A 14,213-nucleotide genomic window follows, 5' to 3' on the forward strand; every position below is an offset into this window, starting at 1 on the left:
CACTGAAATCGCACAGCACAGAGGCGCTTAGCTTTTCACCTCCATCGAAAAGCGGTCGCCAAGGCCGGGATTCGATCCCGCGTCCTTGGGCACAGTAGTCAAGTGCCCTAACCACTGTGCCATTCCGACAGGGCTACGGGAAGAAAGAAGGGGAAGGTTAAGTGCATCTTCATATTAGAAATGCTAGCAATACGATTATAATTGTTAAGAATAAAATGGACAGAACGATTTTGTACGCTTTCAAGAATTTTTATGAGAGTGGTATATCCTGGTTCCCATATTGAGCATGCATATTCGAGGATACACCTCACATTTGTGATGTAGAGTTGTTTTTTTAGAGGTGCTGGAGCTAGGGTAAAGTTACATTTGAGATAGCCGAGAACGCAGTTAGCTTTCGATGCAATGTATTCAATGAGTTGATTCCATGTGAGATTGTTAGTGATATGCACGCCAAGATATTTGTATGAAATAACTTGGTCAAGTGGAGTACAGTCAAGCCCGCTTATAACGAGCCTGAGCGTCACGCGGCGTCCGTTCGTTACAACCCGAAGTTCGTAGTAACTGAACCACAAACTTAAAAAAAAAAAAAAAAAAAAAAGTTGGCAGTAAAAACACGAAATTTATTTTTCAGCAAAAAAGTCTGTGATGCTCGTCTGTTTCTGCAGTGCAGATGCGATGAGGGCGGTCTCCAGTTTATTTAAAGCACAAGCGTGCTCTTCGCCGAGTCCCTTGGCATAGACAAGTTGCCTGAGGCCCTCTATATAGCCCATTGCTACAGATGTGCTTACTGGTGCTGGCTCAGACGTTTCATCTTCATCTGATTCTTCCGCGTCGCTCTCGGCCCGCACTTCAGAAACGATGCCCTCGTCCGTGCACGGTTCCGCAATATCCGCGTCTTCATCCGTAGAAATAAAATTGTCCCAACCAATATCACGGCCTCCCATGTCGGAGCCGACGACACGCTGCCACAAATCACCGCCGGAATTATCATCACCGAAGGCATCAGGCCCGACATCCGGCACTGCGTCGACGAAGCTGGCCTTGCGGAAACAGTTCCGCATGCAAGCGGCCGTCACCTCCGCCCAGGCTGCCTTCACCATCTCAAGGGCTGAATACCATGAAACTCGGAGCGGCAAGTTAGCGGCTGGACGGTCAACGGCGATGAGCAAGTGCTCCACAACACGGAGCCTATACGATGCCTTAAAGGAGCGTATTATGCCCAAATCAAGAGGCTGCACTTTCGAAGTGGTATTGGGCGACAGGAAAAGTACAGTCACTGCCGTCAGAGACGTTTGCACGTGGTGCGCTGAGCAGTTGTTGAGCAACAGCAGCATGCGCCTGCTTTGCCTCTGCGTGTCGCGGTCAAACTCGCCCAGCCACTCTGCGAATAAATAGCGTGTCATCCAGGACTTAGTATTGTGCCTGCAGCGCACGGGTACATGGTTTCGAAAGCAACATTGCTTCTTGGATTTTCCGATTACAAAAGGCATGCGCCGGTCGCTGCCATTAATATTAGTGCACAGAAGAACTGTAACGCGCACTTTAGTGTGTTTACCGCCAGCGCATGACTCTCCTTTCGTGGCGTGCGTCTTGTCTGGCAGCATCCGATTCTGATAAAATAATGCAGTTTCATCTGCGCTATACACATCTTGCTCCACATAGCTTGCAATAATAGCTCGGTTTGTTGCAAGCTAATTGGCAACGTCCTGGTCACTTACCGAACGCACTTCACCGACAATCGATTTAAAAACAACAATCCCATGCCGCACTTTGAACCGATGTAGCCAGCCATTGCCTGGGCAGAAGTCGGGAAACTCTAGCAGGAATGCGAAGTCCTTGGCTTTGCCCAGCATCACTGGTCCACTTACCGGAATGTTGCGAGCCCGTGCGTCGACGAACCACTTGAGCAGCGCATCCTCTACGTCCGCATAGGTAGCCTTCCGCAGGCGCTTTCTGTTCGCTGTGTTGGCGTCAAAGCTGGTTATCTTTTCCTTATTCTTTAGAACTGTCGAGTGGATGGTTGATTTCGACACGTTGTACTTCTTCACCAGCTCGTAATTTTTAGCACCTTGGGACAGTTCCGTCACAATTGCTCGCTTCGTTGCCGTGTCCAGCGCTTTTCATTTCGTGACCGCTGGAGGCAGGGAATAGACCCTTTGCAAAACTCTGGAAGTCAGCTTCTCTGCACAGCATAAACCTCTTTACCATGGCAGCCAAACCTGTTTTGGGGGCAGAAGGCGAGTGCAGCGCAGAATCCTTCTGTGTCAAGCCTGATGTCATACATGAACCTGGGGAGCAGAATTCCTTCGCTTTGGAAATGAGGAGGAGGAAGCATACAGGTGGGAGAGGTGATATGAACGGCACTTGCAAGGAACTGGCTTCCCCGATGGCCTCTTAATACCATAATTGCGGCAGCAACAACAGGCAGAGGGGTGCAGGAAATGGACGTGGCCATTATTGTCATAACTGAGGTGTCCTGCACTGCACCCAACTTCGGCTCTCAAAACAGGTTTGGCCACCATGGTGCAGGGGACTTTGCTGTGCACAGAAGCTGACTTCCAGAGTTTTGCAAAGGGTCTATTCCCGTCCGCCATCCCAAATTATACGACTCAGGCCCGACAGACGAAGTGCTCACACCACACACACAAAAGTGAGAAGAAAGCGCCGCAACTGATGGAGCACATGAGCACGTGCAACAATCAAGCGAGGCAAGCGAGGAAGTGCTAAAGGAACGGAACGGACACACAGCGGGGCATGGTATGCAGCGGGGAGACCAATGAGAGGCATTCCTGAGCGTCAGTGCTGCCGCCTGTTGGCTCCTACTGTAGTTGCTTTCAACCGCCCATGGCCTCCGAGATCACCCCCGCAAAAACTCGTGCGCAGGGGTGATCTCGGAGGCCATGAACCGTCACGGCCGCTGCAACGCTGTGCATTCAGTCCGCCCGTGCAAACAGTACAACTGCTAGCATATGGAGAGGCCTGCCCCCTGGCACGGCCGCTCAATGGAACAGCCAGGAAACGAAACTTTGAAGACTATGCCAGCGGGCCGGTGCCATGGCGACAGGCGAAGATGAGGGAATGGCAAGAGGAGAGGGGAGCGGAGTTGCGAGGAAGGGCGGCAGTGCCAAACGCAACACTCGTAGGCAGCGGACGGCGGCGCGCAAAGGGTAGCTCGCTTGCGAGGAGGATTGCGAAAATAGACCGAAAGGGACCGGAGCCCATCGTTATCCAGCATCGGGGCGCCGGGTTTACGCCGTCCGTTCGCTGTAACCGATCGGCAGCGCTCAAGGACGTTCGTTACACATGCGATTTTGTGCCATTGAAGTAATGTATATTTTGGCGGTCGCTCAGGTCTCGTTCTTAAGCGAAAGTTTGTCGTCATAAGTGGGCTCGACTGTATTATCAAGTACATTAGTGGAACAGGTTGACTGATTTCGAGAGATTCTCATTGTTTTACATTTTGAAGTGTTCAGTTCTATTAGCCAAATCGCACACCAGTTTTCAATGTTATTGAGATCATGTTGGGAGTGTTATTGTATCGTTACTGCTTTCGATCTTGCGGTATATGACACAATTGTCAGCAAATAAACAGATTAAACTTGAGATTTGGTTAGGAAGGTCATTGATGTAAATTAAGTAGAGTAACAGTGCTAAAACGGATCCTTGAGGTACCCCTGAACCGACTGGTACCTCAGAAGAGTCACTGTCATCAGTGGTAACATACTGCCTGCGGTTAGAAACTCTCGAATCCAGTTTAAAACCAAAGGATCAATGTTTAGTCTGCCGAGTTTTAATAGGAGTAGGTGGTGGTTAATTCTGTCAAATGCTTTTGAAGAATCCAGAAATATACAGTCGGTAAAGAGTTTGTGAAAATTATGTTTAGGATAATGGAACTATATTCTGCAGTGCCCTGCAAGAACTCGGACGTAACGCCATCGATGCCGCTCAAAGATCTTTTCAGACTGTTAATAATCGAGTGTACACCAGATGGATCAAATACAAACGGGTCCATTGGAAATAAATTAGGGGAACTGAATGGGGAAAAGCCGCTAAAGAATGCAGAGCTAAATGAATGGGTGAAAGCAAGGTTAAGTACAGAAGCAGAATGACTGCTTAGTATTACATCACTTGATTCGTTAGTGACGGTAATAGATTGATCATCGTGGCTTTTTATGACATTCCAAAAGCACTTTGGGTTTGTTTTAAGTAATGATGGGAGGGTGGTGTTAAAGAAATTAAATTTTGCTTCCTTCAAAGTCCTGGTGTATTCTTTTGCTGCAATGGTGTAAGCAGACCATTTTTCAGCAGTCGGCGATTTTTTTCGATGCTTGGAAACGCCCACCTTTGGTGTTTGATAAATGGTTAAGGTATCTTGTGTACCATGGCGCGTTGGAAGATTGATAGACTTTCCTTAGGGGAATGTATGCTTTTATTAGGTGTAACACTTCACCTTTAAAAGATGCCCATAGATCATGGACTGATGCATTAGGATTTAATAAGATACTGTCGAGAAAAGACGATCGGCACTGATAGCGGCAAAGTCAGCTCTATTATAATCCCTGCTAAGTTCCAGGCACTTGTTTCTTTTAGAGGCTGGTACGGAAACAGAAAAATGCAACATGTCATGATCACTGAGTCCGGGCAAGTGGATTACTGGTGATGTAATATCAGGTGATGACGTTAGTATCAAATCAAGTAAAGAAGATGTGGTAGAAGAAACACATGCAGGATGATGAACTAGTTGAGAAAGATTGAAATCTAAGCAAGTGTTAAGAAAGCTAGTAGTTCCAGCGGAAGCTGGCTTTTCATACGGACAAGGATGAGTTCATTGGATTGAAAGGAAGTTGAAATCGTCCAGAAGGAAAACTGGTGTACCTGGTAATCGTACTGGTTTAGGCTGTCATGAAGATCTTCGCAAAAAGAGCTGTTCGAGTCAGGTGGACGGTAACAAATTCCAAAAATGATCTTTCTAAAACTAATGGTTAAGCAGCACTACACCATTTCTAAATTGGTTGATATATTCAAAAAAGCACAATCAATGCAATCATTCACGGCAATGAGGACACCACTACCTGCTCTCTCATTTCGGTCACAACAATACACATTCAATTGTTTCTGGCACTGAAAAAGTTCACAGTTTGCAATTTTATTAGATAACCAAGTTTCAGTTAATAAGATTATATCAGCATGCGTGTCATTTATTAAAGCGCTCAGGCTGTCTCTTTTTGGAACGAGACTGCGAATATTGGTGAACAGAATAGAAAGTTCTGACGGTATGCCGCCATCCCTCGTGTGATCCTAGCTCGTGGAAGAGTAGATGCAGCCTAATCTGGTCGCCCTCGAGGAAGCAGCACCGGCATTTGGTGAAACAGTTGGTGGTAAACAGAATTCTCGGAAGCATTGAACATGTAGCACTTATTATTTGCATGCAGCCTTTTGTACCGCAGTTTGAAGGTTGTGTTTAAGCTAAGGCTGAATTCCACCAACTTTTTACGAGCGTAGCGAGTTGATGCAGAAAAATCTTCAGTCATGCTTGTGCTACTATCCTTCAGTTCGGATCGTTTAGATAAGAGAAGTTCTTCTGACTTGTAGCTGGAAAATTTGGCAATAAGTGGTCGATCTTTGCCCGGCACATATTTACCTATTCTGTGTGCACAAACTATGTCTTCAGACGTTAAGCGAATGCCCAGTTTGTCACAAGCCATAGCGATAACTTTTTCTTTGGACTGATGAGAATGTTCAGTTTCAGCGTCCGATATACCATAAAATAACAGGTTGTCCGGTCAGGACTTGTCTTCGGCTTCGTCAAGACGGGCACGCAACTCAGCTGTTTCTTGTTCTACACGAGTTAGTAACTCGCGTGCGTTAGCTAGTTCTTGCTGTAAGTTCTGAAGAGTGCCAATATATTTTCTGCAATCTGCAACCGCACGGTGATGTCGGTGACAGCGGCAGAAACTGTCTCGTGGGAAACCTTAAGTTTCGCTATTGCCTGTGACATATTAGACTGGTTAGCTTCAATTCGAATACGTTTGTTTGTATCTTTGACCATCTGAAGCAATTTCGCCATGGTTTTATCAGGCCCTGGATTTTCTTTAATGTAACCACAAAGCAATAGCACCAAAGAAGAAAAAGGTTCAAGCAGCGCTCCTGGGCACGGAAGCACAACTAAAAACGAATTATCTGACTTGTAACATTTGCTAGGCAAGAGAAGGGGATGACCAACCTTCACGACAAAAACGATGAATTGCGAGTCCTTCATCCTGTCTGAGCTGACACTGCTCGATGTCGAAGTAGGGAATGACGCTGTCGGGGCAGCCGGGCGCTTCGCTCTCTGACGCAAGTGAAAATGCAGTGTCGATGCAGTCAAGAACCAGGCTCTTTGAAGTAAAACAGCAGCGGAGCGTTGCCACTGAAGAAGGTGTTCCAAGATCCGGGTAACTGCTTGATAGGAAGCTGAGCATCTGCATGATAAAAATGACGAATCGTGAGTCCTTCATCCTATCTGAGCTTCCGTGCCCATTCTAAATGCATAGCTGTGGCCCTGGGTGAATGAGCAAAGTGAGGTTTTTTTACAATTCCAGCATACCGAACACTCTTGCAGGCCCCTGTGCACATAAACGTGCGAGTACCAACCAGACAGCTGAGTAATACAATATATGTCTAGGGAGTGCACAGGAATGCACTCCTATTAACACGTAACAGGGTGGCCATGCGGGCTAGTTGGTTTGGATCAAGCATAATGCAACCAGCGAACAAAACGGAACACAAGAAGAAGGAGTACACAGGACAGCGCTGGACTAACAACTGTAATTTTATTGGAGAGTGGTAAACCCAGGAAGCCAAATGACACATGCGTATCAGCGCGTTGCACCCATGTGATGAGACCCCTTTACACGCTCAACCAACAGCCTCCCCCCCCCCCAAACCAAAATGCATCGACACAGGGAAACTTCTTTTTACTTTTTTGTAAAGGGGTCTCATCACGTGGGTGCAACGTGCTGATACGCATGTGTCATTTGGCTTCCTGGGTTTACCACTCTCCAATAAAATTACAGTTGTTAGTCCAGCGCTGTCCTGTGTACTCCTTCTTCTTGTGTTCCGTTTTGTTCGCTGGTTGCATTATGCTTGTATTCACATGTACTACAGCCTTTTGGATTTTTAGCAATATCATGCCAGTGTCAAATTCCAGGCATTGCTGCAGCACCGAAAAAAAGAAAGAAGAAAGCGTGTGAGGGCAAAAGAACATTTACAATTCCTGCTGATGGATAAAGTATTGGCTGTAAGGTTGTTGTGATCCCTGCCCACCACCAAGTGTTTTGCACTGGAATACCAAGACGATGTGGCCAAGTGACGATACCTGCAGCATATAGTGTGGGCGATACTGAAAGGAGCCCACATTTATAATTCACAGCCTAGCATGGCCAAAAACCAGCTGTAATAACCACTTATAAAAATCTAGAGGACCCTCAATATTGGTGCAATAGTTTAGTTACAAAAGAGCTAGCATAATAAGATCTAGCATAAAGAGTTAGCAATTAATCACTGCAGTGATTACTAGTGATTGTTGCTATGATTATTCCTTTGACTAATTATGTATTTACCACTCTTATGGCTGTGAACTTTTGTAGATGCTATAGCATCTACAAAAGCACACAGCCACAGGGCTACAAAGCAAAGGCATACAGCTTTCACAGAAACTTCGTAGCTGAATAAAATTCGCCCTGGTCTGGGCTTCACACCTGGGAACACTACTTATTTATCTGGGGTAGTTTCTCTACCAACTGAGCTGGCAGGGCGGGAGTGAATTGATCAACTGGAAGTGGGAGCAGCATTGGTCCACTGTGGCCTAGATTTGCGGTATGGAGTAATTCATCATTGTCATCGACCTCACTACAACCATTGCAGGGAAATAATTACTTGACAATAAATTACGACACTCTTGAGATGCTACTAGCAAAACAGTACTGGCATTTACCGCTGTGTTTGGAACGTATTTGCCCCAATTCGGAGCCACAAACACGCCAGCAGATCAACCCAAACAAACCCCTCTCAGAACTTTCTCCACACAAAGAGGGTTTTTCACACAAAACAGAACAGGCAAGCATACTATGCTTGTTCCAGTAAGACGATCAGTGCCCATTTGCCCAAATCTTCAACTAGCGTGCGTGACGGCTGCCTTTTCCGTGCCCCCATGTCTTACAGCGTATCAAACTTGCAGAAAGGTAAAACTTAAGGATGGGCTTGGTAAGCCCCTGCTTAGGCTTGACCTTTTCACAAGTTAGCTTCTTTGTAATGAGCAGTAGCAAAGAAAGGGTAGCTGTCGTGCATGCTAGTTAAGGATTTGGGCAGCTGTACATGCTTGTTCCCTCTCCAAATTTCTGTTCTATTTCACCTTGATGTTGCTGCATTGTGCAGTCTACACTCTTGCAATATTATTAACAATCTGGAAGGCTTGTGTAAGGCAGCATAGAAGGGAGGTATAATAAAATGTGTCCATGTGAATAAAATGATGACAATAGAAGCACAAAAGATGTTAATTACGCACATGAACAGCACTTCAGTTAAGAAACTGCAACCATGTGTTTACTGCACATCTGCTGCGTTGGCATGACTGTTAGGCACGACTACAGTTCCAGAATACCTGAATAAGTGGCAGAGTAAATTAAGAGGAACTGGACAAATGATGCAACATTTTCAAAAAAGTATGCACAATGTTGCTAGTTGCACAGGTTGTCCCAGCTGACAGTGCTACAATTTAAAGATAGGTTGTTAAGAGGATGGGACCAAGTGTATTTTAAAAGCTAGTACAGTCCAGCCCACTTATAACGAACTTGATCGTCACGCGGCATTTGTTCGTTGTATCCAAAGTTCGTAGTAAGTGGACCACCTAGGCAAAAAGAGCAAGCGAGATGAAAGTTAACTTTATTTTTGAAAAAAGTCCGTGATGCATGTCTGCTTCTTCAAAGCTGATCGCATCACTGCCGTTTCTAATTTTTCCAGCGCGGTAATGTGTTCATTGCCAAGGCCTCTGCTGCACACGAGTTCCTTAAGCGACGCGATGTAACCGATCGCGGTTGAAGCGTTCATAGCAACCGGCGGTAGAGCAGCATCTTCGTCATCGTCCTCGTCGGTCTCTGGGCAGTCAGGAAGGGCTCACACTTCACGCACAACAGCTTCGTCAGTGCATGGCTCCGCAATGTTGGCGTCGTCATCAACAGAAACGAAATCGTCCCAGGCGACGTTAGGTCCGGCCAGCTGCGTATCAACGACGTGTTGCCACAAGTCCTCGTGTGAGCGGCCTTCCGGTGAGTGATCTATGGCGCCCTCGGTGCCTGGGCTCATAATACCCGCCTTGCGGAAGCAATTTGCTATGCACTCCGCGGTGAGTTCCATCCACGCCGCTTCCAACATCTCCACGGCGGCAAGCAAGCTGATGCGAACTGGCATGGCAGCATCAATCGCAATCAACAAGCGGATGACGCGCCGCCGGTAGCACACCTTGAACGAATGAATAATGCCCATATCCAGCGGCTGAATTTTGCAGGTTGCATCGGGAAGCAAGAAGAGCACTGTCACCACACTCAAGGAAGGCTGCACATGGTGCGCCGCACAGTTATCCAGCACGAGCAGGACCTTCCTGTTTTTTCGTGCCATGTCGCGGTCGAACTCGACAAGCCACTCGGCAAATAAGTCACGACTCATCCAGGCTTTTGTATTGTTCCTGTAGCGTACGGGCACGTAGCTTCCAAAGCATTGCAGCTTACGTGACTTGCCAACGTCTCATCGGCATTGTAAATGTTCTGTGGAGCATAGCTCGTGATTGTTGAGAGGTTGTCGGAAAGCCACGCATCGATGTCCTCGTTGTTCACAGACGCGGCCTCGCTGACGACCGCCTTGAAAACAATTCCGTGGCAAGCCTTAAACCGGTGGAGCCATCCATTGCCTGGGCTGAAATCGGGAAAGTCCAAAAGGAAGGCGAAGTCTTTAGCCTTGGAGAGCATCGGCGGTCCACTGATCGGAATGTTGCGAGACCGGGCGTCAGCGAACCACTTCAGCAGTGCGTCCCCAACGTCCACGTAGGTCGCCTTCCGAAGGCGCTTTCTAGTCGTTGGGTCGGCATTCACGGTAGCACCAAGAATCTTTTCCTTGCCCTTAGCAATGGTTGAAATGGTCGATTTCGACAGTCCATACTTCTTGACCAGTTCGCAGTTTTTTTGCACCTTGAGCAAGTTCATTAACAATGGCCATCTTCGTTGCGATGTCGACAGCTTTCCTTTTAGCACCTGAAGAGGTCGGCGTACAGTCCTCCATCGCACCAGGCACAAGTCAAGCCCTTGGGCTCGCATGTTGAGGCAGCCTTCAACTCCCCAATCTGGGAAAGGCACGGATGCGGCAACGATGTCAACGCAGTGCCATCACACAGAAAGAATCGACGGCGCAATGCCCTCAGCGCGGGGTGGCGACGGAGCAACAAATGAAGAACCGGTTTGAGCCGGTAGAGCAGGCGCCTGATTTTCCGGATTGGCCGACGCAGATCACATGGATGCATCACAGCGATGCGGGCCGCGCCACTTTTTCTTTTGTCACTGCGCGCGCGCGCTTTTTGTTTTCATTTTTCAACGCGCGCTTTTTCTTTTTTTACTTTATTTTACCTGCAAAGGAGCGCCGGGGCACGCTTTGTGCGCTCTGTGTTCGAGTCGTGTCAGGGGAACACAAAGTGCGCGAAATTCGCCTGCCACGGGTTCGCAGTTGAGTGAAACCGCGACAAACACCGCCGGCTCGGTCAACTACGGGGGCCCGACAGCTTCGCGTTTGCTCTGACCGAGTGTTCAGGCCACAACAGTTCGCTCTATGTGAGAAACTGTGCCATTGCCCCAATATATATTTTGACGGTAGCACCGCCCTCGTTCGTACTAAGCGAGCATTCGTTATATCTGCGGCTGTTATAAGTGGGCTGGACTGTATATATATATGCTTGGGAAACTGATACTTCTTTTGTCATGCTCTCTTAATTATTCTGGACTGCAGTTGACTGACCAACTTTCCAGACATCACCTTGAACACTCTATGAGAACAATCTACAGGGTCAAGAGACGCATCTGATTCCTCTTAACCAAGAACTGCTAAAAAGGGAATTTCTGTGTCCCTTAAGCACAGCTTTGTGCCAGGCCCACGACAACAGGCAGAACACCCATGCTGACATCACAAGAGCATGCAGTTACTAGAATCTACATCGAAGCAGGCCAATGTACTCAAAAGCATTTTAATTGCAGTGCGCTTGGGGACATTACGAACACTCTTGGGTGGCATATAATTTTTTTGCAGAAAAAAGTTGCACATTCTTATATAAGACATGTAATTCCGAATATGGGAACTGAACACTTTCCTTACAATGCCTTGAAACTTCATTACTGACATCTGTACTTTAACGGATCAACCACTGACAAAAATATGCCACGAGATTACTGAGGAAATGAAAAGATGGTGCCTTGTGTTACATTACAGGGTGTTTTAAATTATGCAATAAAGATTCCTCTTTCAAAAGTGATGAAAGAGACACGGTCTTTTAAGGTGGACTGTATCTTAAGGCAGACATCATTTGTGCGGTACACTGCAAAAAAAGGTGATTAATTAAATGAAATTAACTTACCAAAATTTTTATCCTTCATCTCAATACACAATATTATAATGCAAAATTGAATGCTTTCAACACTGAAGGTGAAACCAGCTTATAAAATATCTTAATTTGGGAATCAAAACTGTGGTTCGAAATATCAAATGTGGGAAAAAAAAAAAAAGAAACTCTTTTGATAAGCTAAGTTGCCTTTGCTACAATGCACATTGCTAAAATGACATTCACGGGTATCAAATAAATGTCTTCTATGTCATAGACGACGTGAACTGCATCTCTATTTTCTTCAAGTGGCACCATTTTATCAATGTGTGGCATGGAAAAGCCAACTTAATATGTGTTTCTTTCTATGTCCACTGCTCGGAATCATGATGCAGATTCCAGAATTTCAAAAACCGGGCTCGCTTTTGATTTTCACAGCCTTCAAACTAAAGTTGATTAAATAATGTCTCTTAATTCTCTTCTCTCTGTTAAAGAAAGACTACTATTGTACAATCACCTTGAATATTGACTGCACTGAAGCATGTTGCACGTGTTCTGTTTGTGGCTACCATTGCTGATCATGGTTTCCAGCATCGGGTTACATAAAAGCAAGTCTATGGATTGAATGAAAGAATTCTCCGTAAAAACCTCTGGCAGCATTCCTATCAGAACTGTTACAGAAATTAGCATTTTAGAAAGCAAGCTTTCTGTTGCACCAACAAAACTGGGTGCTTAAAATTTTGTGTTCGATCCTTTTAAAGCCAAGATTCAGAAAGACTTGCAAATTTCTTGATATGTTCGACCAACTAGCCCCCATTACTACTTTGCTTAGAAAGACTGCAAGTTAATGAAGGTTCATTTAGCGGGCACAACTAAATGTACAATAGCCTGACAGAACTAGAAGGAAGCGGCGAACATCCCTCAGAGAAAGCCCTCCAGCCAATGGCGTCGACCAATTGCCATAACATTGTGGTTTATTTAGTTAAATTAATCTGTGGTTAATCCCCTGGCTTGCACAAGCTCCTTGAAATGCCAGACTAGCAAGGTGCTAGGGGACTGACCATGACGTCATAGCAAGTGGCCAATGCCATAAGCTGGAGGGCCTCCATTGAGTGGCATCTGCTGCTTCTTTCTTGAGTTGCGCCTGACTACGCTCACTACTACACACATCTGTCCACCAACATTCACAAGGTTTCATTTACCTAGGCAGTTTACCTTTTTCTAAATCTCCAGGCCAAGCTTCATACAATACCCTGCCTGAACCACAGCAACCACAAATGTACACTGCGAAAGAATACTATGAAACAATGCCCAAGAAAAAACAAAACAAAACATAGTGCCAGTCACCTTAGTTGCTAATGTTAAAGCACAATACAATGACCCCAAAGTTAAAACACAAATGACTGGTTTAGTTGGTTTGGTTTGTGGGATTTAACGTCCAAAAGCAAATTAGGCTATGAGAGTTGCCATAGTGGAGGACTCCAAATACTCCGATTACCTAGGGTCCTTTAACATGCATTGACATTGCACAACCCACAGGCGCCTTCCTTTTCATCTCCATCGAAAAGCGGTCACCACGGCTGGGATTGGATTCTGCATCCTTGGGTACAGCAGTCAAGCGCTCTAACCACTGCACCACCACGGTGGGGCAAAACATAAATGAGATGAGAGAAAAGGAGTGCAAGAAGTGAGTAGATAAACTTATAATTGTATTTCTATTTAGCAATAAATTAAGGATGCTTACTTAGCAACTACCAGCCTAGAAAGATAAAATACTAGCCCCCATACAAGCCGTAAAACTAAATTGACAAGAGCTTAAATTTTGTAACGAGATCTTACCTTTACAAAGTAACCACCACCGCAGGTCGCGTTGTCAATACAGAAATGGGAGTTGAGGTGCTGCAGCCAGCCTTACACGTGCCCCTCGCCACCTATGTTGCCTATAGACATAAAAATGAACTGCATAAGACACTACATAAGAATGCGATGCTGTTGCAAGTACTGTCACAAGGCTAAAAGGCGCCATTCATTTTTTTGTGCAGTAGCTATGCAATGAATGAACTGCACAATTTTAAGGCAAAAGCCTTTAATGGCTCATTGTTGTCGTCAGCAAAAGTGTCACGCTTTTGCGGCGGCTCTGATACTTAAGAATAAATTAATAAACCCTGTCTCCCACCGGGGAATCGAACCCAGCCCAGCGCTTTACCACTGCGGCCACGCCCTGGATTGTGAAACGCTCTTCATAATTCCCCTTGTCTACAGTGAGAATGATAGCGAGATTCCGCGAGTGACAGATACTGTGCCTTTCCTTTCCTGCAGACAAATTATAGAATGCCGATGAACTTAAATGCGTTCAATGAAATGCTGGTTGTGCTCGATAAGGGGTCATGACCAACGTCATGACCGTTACGACAGGTCATGACGTCACAAGGCGATTAATGCATATACGAAGCTGACCCCACCGGGCGTCCGATCCAGGCGTCTGTGCATCCTTTCATTTGCAGCTTCCTCGAACGCCGCACCACATAGCAAACAGAAGCAGATCAAGATGTCTAGGAGGCGTTAGTACAGCAGGCATTAGCGTCATTTGAAATCGATT

This window comes from Amblyomma maculatum, chromosome 7, assembly GCF_055883805.1.
Source record: "Amblyomma maculatum isolate TAMU_Amacu chromosome 7, ASM5588380v1, whole genome shotgun sequence".
Lineage (NCBI taxonomy): Eukaryota > Metazoa > Arthropoda > Arachnida > Ixodida > Ixodidae > Amblyomma > Amblyomma maculatum.